General features: G+C 35.6%; 1 non-coding gene across 1 annotated transcript; it reads right to left on the bottom strand.

Moving 5' to 3' along the window:
• Positions 1-8,991: 8,991 nt before the first annotated feature.
• On the bottom strand, positions 8,992-9,064 carry TRNAW-CCA (transfer RNA tryptophan (anticodon CCA)). The gene has a single exon. It is a non-coding gene; the product is annotated as a tRNA-Trp (tRNA).
• Positions 9,065-9,832: the final 768 nt, after the last annotated feature.

Below are 9,832 nucleotides of genomic sequence, written 5' to 3'. Positions count from 1 at the left end.
AAATATGAAGCTATAGTAATTGAGAATATTTCTTTGGAGGCAGAGTTCTAGCTCAGACAGTAGTTGCTTGAAGAATTTTAAAGAGAGAAGAAATAATCCTCAGATATCTTCAGTACGGTTAGATGATTGTAGCTGTCTGGCAAGAGTAGGCAGCTTTGCTCAAGGAAAACTTGGCAATTAACTCTGCATTGGTAAGTAGTAAAGTAAGGACAGCTCAGCTCAAATAGGCAGATTGACGATAGCTTTGTGCAGATAAACTGACAGAATGAAGTTTGTCATCCTTTTTTCAAGGTGGAACTCAGAGTGTCACAAAAATGAGTGACAGAATTTTATTTTTCTTTGGAATAAATTACATTTTATATTGCAATAGGTTTATAGATATATTTTTGAATAAATGAATAAATGTCCTTCCACTTCCTATCTCCCAAATCTAATCAATTGCCAAGTTCCACAAAGTGTATTTGCATAATGTCACCTACCTGCCTCCCACCTAATGCCAGCATATATTCTGTTTTGTCTGCCATTGTCCTTTGTAAGCATCCATTATACATTTCAGCATGGCCTCTGTGCTAATTTCCCTCATAATTTCTTTATCCTTCACATTCCTCTCAGAGTTATCTTCTAAATGCAGTCAATTTTCCATATCCATGGACTCCATAACTGTGGATTAAACTAAAGATAAAAAATATTAAAGGATACATTTAGAAAGTTCTGAAAAGCAAAACTTGAATTTGTTGTGTACTGGCAGTGATTTACATAGCATTTACACTGTATTTACAACTACTTACATAGCATTTATATTGTATTAGGTATTATAAGTAATCTGGAGATGATTTAAAATACAGGAAATGTTATGCCATTTTTTTTATAAGGTACTTGAGCATTTACAGATTTTGGTATCCATGGGGGTTCCTAGAACAAATCCCCTGTGGATACCTAGGGACAGGTTTGGTTATGATCATATTATCATTATCATTAAACTCTATACTGGCTCCTTTCTTTATCTTTTCAGTTTGCTATCTTATTATATCCTGGCTAATATCACAAGCTAAACAGCCCCTCTTAGAGTTCCCTGAATGTATAAATATACTATTAGGGAAAAACATACACACATGTATTGTTGTGGTGGTTGTTATTATTGTTCAGTCACTGTTGTGTACGACTTTTTGTGACCTCGTGAATGCACCATGCCAGGCTCTCCTATTCTCCACTATCTCCTGGAGTTTACTCAAATTCATGTCCACTGAGTTGGTGATGACATCCAACCATCTCATCCTTTGCCGCCCCCTTCTCCTTTTGCCGTCAATCTTTCCCAGCATCGGGGTCCTTTTCAATGAGTCAGCTCTTCACATCAGGTGGCCAAAGTATTAGGGTTTCAGCTTCAGCACCAGTCTGACCAATATATTTGAAGTTAATTCCTTTAGGGTTGACTGGTCTGATCTCCAAAAAGTCCAAGGGACTTTCAAGAGTCTTCTCCAACACCACAATTAGAAAGCATCAATTCTTCAGTGCTGCATCTTCTTTATGGTCCAAATCTCACATCCATACACAATTACTGGAAAAACCATAGCTTTGACTTTAAGGACCTTTGTTGGCAAATGATGTCTCTACTTTTTAATATGCTATCCAGGTTTATCTTAGCTTTCCTTCCAAGAGGCAAGCATCTTTTAATTTCATGGCTGTAATCACCATCTACAGTGATTTGGGAGCTCAAGAAATAAAAAAAAAAAAATCTGTCACTGCTTTCACATTTTCTCTTTCTAGTTGACATGAATTGATGGAGCTGGATGCCATGAGCTTAGAGTTTTGAATGTTGAGATTTAAGCCAGTTTTTTCAGTCTCCTCTTTCACCTTCATCAAGAGTCTCTTTAGTTCCTCTTTACTTTTTGCCGTTAGAGTTGATATTGTCTGCACATCTGAGGTTGTTGATATTTCTCCCAATAATCTTGATCCCAGCTTGTGCTTCATCCAGTCCAGCATTTCACATAGGTTACTCTGCATGTAAGTTAGAGAAGCAGGGTGACAATATACAGCCTTGACAGCCTTTCCCAATTTGGAACCAGTCCACTGTTCCGTGTCCAGTTCTAACTGTTGCTTTTTAACCTAAATACAGGTTTCCCAGGAGACAGGTAAGTTGTTCTGATATTCCCATCTCTTTAAGAATGTCCCACAGTACTTTTTGTGGTCCACACAGTCAAGGTTTTAGTATAGTCAATGAAGCAGATGTTCTTATGGATGATGCTTGCTTTTTCTACGATCCAGCAGTGTTGGCAATTTGGTCACTGGTTCCTTGGCCTTTTCTAAACCCAGTTTGTACGTCTAAAATTTCTTGGTTCACATATTCCTGGAGTCTAGATGGAAGAATTTTGAGCATTACCTTGCTAGAATGTGAAATGAGTGCAATTGTATGGTAGTTTGAACACTCTTTGGCATTGCCCTTCTTTGGGACTGGAATGAAAACTGACCTTTTCCAGTCCTGAGGCCACTGTTGCATTTTTTAAATTTGTTGATATATTGAGTGAAGAACATCATCATCTTTTAGGATTTGAAATAGCTCAGCTGGAATTCCATCACTTCATTATCTCATATCTCAAATGCCATTTCTTCAATGTAGTTATGGTCAGTTCTCCCAGGCAAAATGGATCAGGCTTACCTTTGTGTATCTGTAGTTTTACTCTCCCATTTTTTAGCATCAGCATCTTGTCAAAATCCCTATTGACTAAAAATACTGTTTTCTGCTGCTGCTGCTGCTAAAGCACTTCAGTTGTGTCTGACTCTGTGTGATCCCATAGACGGCAGCCCACCAGGCTCCCCCGTCCCTGGGATTCTCCAGGCAAGAACACTGGAATAGGTTGCCATTTCCTTCTCCACACTGTTTTCTACCAAGCATTATCTGGTGTTTCTTGGGCCCTTCACAATTGATACACAGTGCCTTGTTTAGCGTAGAACAGCATAGAACAGCTATAATAGTTATTTTTTTAATTTGTTTATAAATTGACTTAACTAAAATGGCCTCACATTATATTTATGTACCTGAATGAAGACAGAATTTAGTTTCTTTTTTTTTTTTCTTTTGCAGTGTCCTCAAAAAAGCAAAGTGACTGGCTTTTTATGAATAGTATGTAAATATTTATTTACTGAATGAATAACAGTAGAAGTTTCTAGGCTTGATGAGAGCTTTCTGACTCAGGTGATAGGAAATCAGAAACACTGATCTGTCATCCCCTAAAGATAGTGATTGCAGCCATGAAATTAAAAGATGCTTACTTCTTGGAAGGAAAGTTATCACCAACCTAGATAGCATATTCAAAAGCAGAGACATTACTTTGCCAACAGAGGTCTGTCTAGTCAAGGCTATGGTTTTTCCAGTAGTCATGTATGGATGTGAGAGTTGGACTGTGAAGAAAGCTGAGCACCGAAGAATTGATGCTTTTGAACTGTGGTGTTGGAGAGGACTCTTGAGAGTCCCATGGACTGCAGAGAGATCCAATAAGTCCATTCTAAAGGAGATCAGTCTTGGGTGTTCTTTGGAAGGAGTGATGCTAAAGCTGAAACTCCAATACTTTGGCCACCTCATGCGAAGAGTTGACTCATTGGAAAAGACTCTGATGCTGGGAGGGATTGGGGGCAGGAGGAGAAGGGGACGACAGAGGATGAGATGGCTGGATGGCATCACCGACTCGATGGACGTGAGTTTGAGTGAACTCTGGAGTTGGTGATGGACCGGAAGGCCTGGCGTGCTTCAGTTTATGGGATCACAAAGAGTTGGACACGACTGAGTGACTGAACTGAAACTGAACTGAAAGGATAGAGAAGACCAAGGAATCATTTGCTATTGATATCGGCTAAAAATGAATTTTCAAAATTAATAATTACTATACTTGTTCAAAAGGTATATCCCAAAATACACTTTGTATAAGTTTTATTCATTTTAACTATGTTTTATAATTTTCATAAATGACATTTTAAAGGTATTTGAACTATGATTTTTCACAAAATATTTTTAATATTGTCTCTATCTCAACATAGCTAACCATGAAAACAATTCTGGGTTTTTTTTCCCCCCTAGATAAAACATATCTGTATAACTGGCTGGGTGTAATGCAAGGAAGGGACAAAGATGAAATGGACACATGCTCCTTTTTTGGCCATAATATCACTCCTCAGCTTGTCAAAAAGTCACTTGTTCCTGGCACAGCTTATTCCAGGTAAGTGCCATGTGTTTGTCTCATCAAACCTTGATCACCATTTCTTCTTTGCTTTAAATTAATTTTTATTTTGTGTGTTGTAAATTGAATTTGTTTGTTTTCTTTGGAACTTGTAAGTCTGTGTGAATGATTTCTTAAGTATGTGTGCTGAGAAATTTCAGAAATCAAATATTATTCTTGAGTATAGAGCACTTTGTTAATTTCCTAGAGAAACTGAGAAGTTTCACAAAAATCTACTGTTACTAAAATGTGTTAAAAATTATTAAGTGAGTTAGACTAGTGGAAGAACAGTTAGAGTTGGGAACAAAGTACTTGTGTGGGTGACACAAAAAGAATAGCAAAGTCCCTATACATGTTAGTACCATAGGAAAGAAATATCAGAAAAAGGAAAATACACCTGAACCTCCTTTGGAGTAGTGATATGCTAATTTACATGCTGAACAATGTCAGAATAAAAATGAAACTTGCTGTGTGTTGCTGCTGTGGTTCCTGTTGTTTCTCACAATGTTAGAAATCTTGTTCCTTGATATCATAATTTCATTAATGGTTCTGTATAAAGCTTTCCTTAAGCTCTTTTATAGGAACTTAATTAAATTCCATGTTAAGGTAGAGAAAAATAAAAAAATACATTAACACACTAATCAGAATGTAATGTCAATGTTCCTCATAGTTAAAAGTATGGGAAAATGATAGTTAACTTGGATATATTTTAATACATCATCATAATTTAGCCAGGTTATCCGTAAAATAATGACATTTGGTGTTTTATTAAACCAAAATGTGAAGCCTGAGTTTTATTTTATCTTTTCTCCTTGGTTTAATACTCATAACTATTTGTAACTTATCATGCATATCCACATACAAAACAGATTTTCAAATATGTATAATCTTGGAATTTGAATTTTCCCCTGGTGGGTTAAAATTGATATCTTTATTTCGAAGATAAGGAGTTATTAACAAAAAGTGTATTTAGATCTGTTAAAAGTATTTCCAGAGGGTGGAAGTATATAGCAAATTTAGTCTGTTGTAGCAAAGTCCATTTAGCTGCTTGTACTCTAATAGGTTGACTCTGAAATTACTACTAAACCACTAAAGTTTTTAATTTTAACCTGTCCATTCTATTATTGTGCCACTATTTTTTTGAGTACTGACTAAAGTTAGTGTATGAATCCAATGTCAAAAAGTGACAATATGAAAAAATATTAAACATTTTTAAGTGTATTAAAAGTGCAAATATAAGTATAAAATTGTTTGTTGTATTTCAAAGTATCAGGGTTAAAAAGATTATATGAAAGTGTTTTGTAAGCTGTGACTATAGTTTTAGGTACAGTGTTGATGCAATTGTCCTTATCAGGTAATAACTGCTCCAGGTCAACAAATTTAGCCCATAATATAGTTTTTGACCAGGTAATCAAATCTCAAAATGGTCTAGTGTGGTGTTAGTCATCTTTATTAATCTAGATATGTAGATTACTTCTACACAATATGTAGATTACTTCTACATATCTAGAGTGTGTGTACAAAGTATATGGTAAGTAAGGGGTGTAACATTTATCTGTGAAACATAAAGTTACCTTTTCAGTCAAGAAAATATATAAATTCAGAGAAGACATATCTACTTGAACACTTAATTCCAAAATTTATCAAAACTTACTATCTTACATGCAAACATTTCAAAACTAAAGAGAGCTTAAAATGCATGTGTTTATTTAATACAGTCTATAGATCAGGTACATAGATGATCGATTGGCTAGCAGTTAGCAAAAATATGTTATACTGATTAGAAACTCAAGACCTATTTTGAGAAAATGCCTTGAAAAGAAGCAAGGATACCCCCAAAACTGGGATTTATAAACCTAAATGTCTTTCCTGTTCAGGACCAGAGAGTTCAAGAATTATTTCAAAGTGATTTACCCGTCAAAAGAAATACGCTGTTAGCTTTGAAAAGGAACATCTGCAGAATGGATTTTCTTAACTGCCTCCATCCAGAAGCATTGGTTTCAAGCTAAGGAGATTAGAAAACCTACTGAAAGAGGTCATCAGTCTCAGAATCTCTCCTCCTTTACATTAAAGTGAAGTGAGACCTCACATGAAGTGAGATCCTGATTCTTCCTGTTGCTGTTCTAGCTTTATTATGTTCAGTAGAGGCCCTTGCCCTGAGCTGAGTTTAACATAGCTCAGAAGATCAAAGACAGAAGATTGAATACTAGTGACTTTTTCAAAACGCAGTTTCTCATTCAGCCAATTTGCTTCCAATCTTTCCCTTAAGAAAGAATATCGTCCTTCATAGGAAATTAATTTCAAAAGTCAGATAAGTAAAATAAAACAACAACAAAAAAAAGGTACCATGTTTCTAAGAAACTAAGGAGGAGTATACGATCTTTAGAATATAACTTGGTGAGCTGTGAGTAGAGCGTCTACCAGAATAAGATCCCTCAGGGTACAAGATGCCTAATTAAAAAGCTATGAAGACAGCTATCATAATGAAGAGTATATCACTGTCACCTTAATAAAGAGGTTTTCGGTCACACTGTGATGAGGTTTTGTTGTTGTTTAGTTGATAAGTTGCGTTTAACTCTTTGTGACCCCATGGACTGTAGTCTACCAGGCTCTGCTGTCCATGGGATTTCCAAAGCAAGAACACAGGAGTGGGTTACCATTTCCTTCTCCAGAGAATCTTCCTGATCCAGTGATCAAACCTGCACCTCTGGCATTGGCAGGCAGATTCTTTACCGCTGAGCCACCAGGGAAGTCCTATGATGTGGTTACTAGGTGTGATTCAATATTAAAAGAATGCTTGAATTGATGGATTACCCAGCTCAGCATTTTTTTTTCTTTTTATTTTTTCCCCTATATAACACATTTTTAAAACTGCTGTTATGTTTTAAAATAATGTCTGAGAAGTGGTTGGTAGATCAGAAATGACTGGAAATTACATGTCCATTTGAAATGAAAAAAATACTCTTATTAGTGAAAATTTAACCCATTTTAAAAGAAAAGGAATAATTAAGAAGTGGATCCTAGGAATGACTGACCCTCTCCCATTTGAGTTGTTGCCTTTGGTGAATAGAGAGCCCATTAAAGGCTCTGTAATAAACCAGTTAAATGTTCATCTTTTCAATTTTCCTCATCTCTTATTCACATATAAAAAACTCTTAAACCAACTGTGGTTATCTCTTGAGGCATGCTTACCTGGACTAAGCCAGATGTTTATTTAATCTCTGCTACAAAGAACCCTGACAGTTACCAATCTTCCATTTTGAATATCTACCTCTGATTGCAACGAATGTCAGAAAAACAATGAAAGACAATTGTTAAATGATATGTTTTAAAAGTATACATTTCATATATAGTGGGCTGAATTGAAAATTGGAAGAAATCAGTGATGAAAATGTTGAATTCTAAGTATATTGTAAGATTTTAAATGGAGATATGTGAGGATGGGAAGGCACACAGGGTTGCATTTCTCTTTGAATAAATCTGACAGCCACTTTAGAGTTAAATGTGATTTATTTTTCCCTCTCTCTTCTCTGACTGTGCAGCAGTGCTGTCCTTCATTAAAGATGCAGGTGCTGACAGGGTTATTTCCTTTGCCTGGCCTCATGTCAACAAGCCTTGAGTGTGAAATTGTCTGAAATGATTTACTGCTTACCCTCCCCACCCATCCACCCATCCCCAGCCACCACCACTTCAGTTCCTTGATGCTTTAGTCAAAGGATGGTAATTGCAGGGAGCTAAGTGTTATCTGGGCTTGAATCATCCATGGATAAATTGTAAATGTTAATGAAATAATTCTTTACACAAAATTCTAGATATAATAGGAAGTCTGTACATACAACTCCAAAACATCCCTAAGTTTTGTGATTAGTTTTATTTGTTAAATGCCCAGTAGATTTTCAGTAGATTTGAGGAATTATTTCAAATTTTAAAAATCTTCTGTAAATGCAAAAAAAGAAGAAGAAAGTAAGTTTCTGACATTAAAATATGATAGAATCTTTTTATCTGACTAATTTATTTAACTAAGAATGTTTCATTTATGCATTCCACAAAGGGTTTTATCCACAATTTTTTTTCAAAAGTTGTTATTAGTTTCTATAGCACAGTAGCCATGGGAAATTGATAAGAAAAATGCATATTTTTTGGAGACTACAGCATTGCTTGTTCTTAGGAATTTTTTTTTAAGTTGCACTGACTAGTCAGAAATGTATCAATTAACTTTAAAAATTTACAAAGGTGCTTGTCTCTTCTACTAGAATAAAATATTCAGACTTAAAATTACTTTAAAATGTTATTTAACTCTTCCAATTATGCATTGATAGAATTTTTACTATTAAAAACATGGTTTGATTATAAATGCTACTCAATAAATCTGTATGACCAGAAAAGTGTTTCTCAATCTGTTTTCCATATTTTTTTTTAGAAATATATTTTCAGAAATATATTTTTTTGAATGTCTATTAAATCTAAAGTTGCCAATGGCCCATAATAGAATCACTGAAGCAGAGAGCCTGGTTTTGACCCAAGGAACCAGAAGTTTTACAAATACCCTCTATTAATGTAGTACACAGAACATTTAAGAACTATAGCTTTTGAGAAAGTTTAAGTTGACATAATAGTTAAACAGGTTCAAAACTACTTGTTATCTGTATGAAGTGAAGTGAAGTTGCTCAGTTGCGTCCAACTCTTTGCGACCCCATGGACTGTAGCCCACCAGGTTCCTCCCTCCATGGGATTGTCCAGGCAAGAGTCCTGGAATGGGTTGCCATTTCCTTCTCCAGGGGATCTTCCTGACCCAGGGATCGAACCTGGGTCTCCCGCATTGGAGGCAGACGCTTTACCATCTGAGCTACCAGGGAAACAAACAAATGTTCTGAACACTTTTGTCATCCTGGAATGACATATTCTATAGCACTGTGCTCCATGTCAGGTGTTGCTTACTATGCACGTGTGACTGTGTGTAAGAATGACTGTGTGGGTTTGTATGTTCTAAAATGGAGATAAAGGTAGAAAAACAGAGAGATGGCAATGTGGGGGAGAGACAGACACACAAACCTGTGAAGCCTGATGAGAACTAGGACTGGATTTCTGTATTTAAGAGGAAACAGCATTATTTGTTGGGGTTTCTGGAAAGGTTTCCCTACAAAGCCAAATAATGTTTCTAATTTGTCAGGTTCTATAAACTCATATTTTAAGGATTTATCCCATAGACCTGAACATTTGCCTTTTATCCTAGTTTCATACCTTAGTGTGAAGCAGTTTGCTATAACTTTTTCTATTTTTGCACATTCAGTTAATTTTCATAGAATGCTCTTTCTCCTTCTCTTATTCCCCACACCTAATGGTTAAAGACCTGGTTTAGTGTCTTTTCCCATTTTAAACTTTCTCTGAATCTTCTTATGTTGAAATCTTTCTTCTTTGAGTCATGTTTATGCATGGTATTGAACTCTGATAATTGTATTTATCATATGATTTATTTCGTATCTTTCTCCCGATTAGAATATGAGTTATTAAGTTCATAATTTATGCCTTCTGTATCTTAATAATTCTAGCATCTGGCACTTGACTCTTACAAATTGTTCATTGAATGAATACATGATTAATTGAGTTTGTGTTGTCAGAGAAGG

Source organism: Budorcas taxicolor, chromosome 1 (assembly GCF_023091745.1).
Source record: "Budorcas taxicolor isolate Tak-1 chromosome 1, Takin1.1, whole genome shotgun sequence".
Classification (NCBI taxonomy): Eukaryota; Metazoa; Chordata; class Mammalia; order Artiodactyla; family Bovidae; genus Budorcas; species Budorcas taxicolor.
The sequence above is the reverse complement of the archived record's forward strand: the minus strand, read 5'-3'. Positions and strand labels throughout refer to the sequence as shown.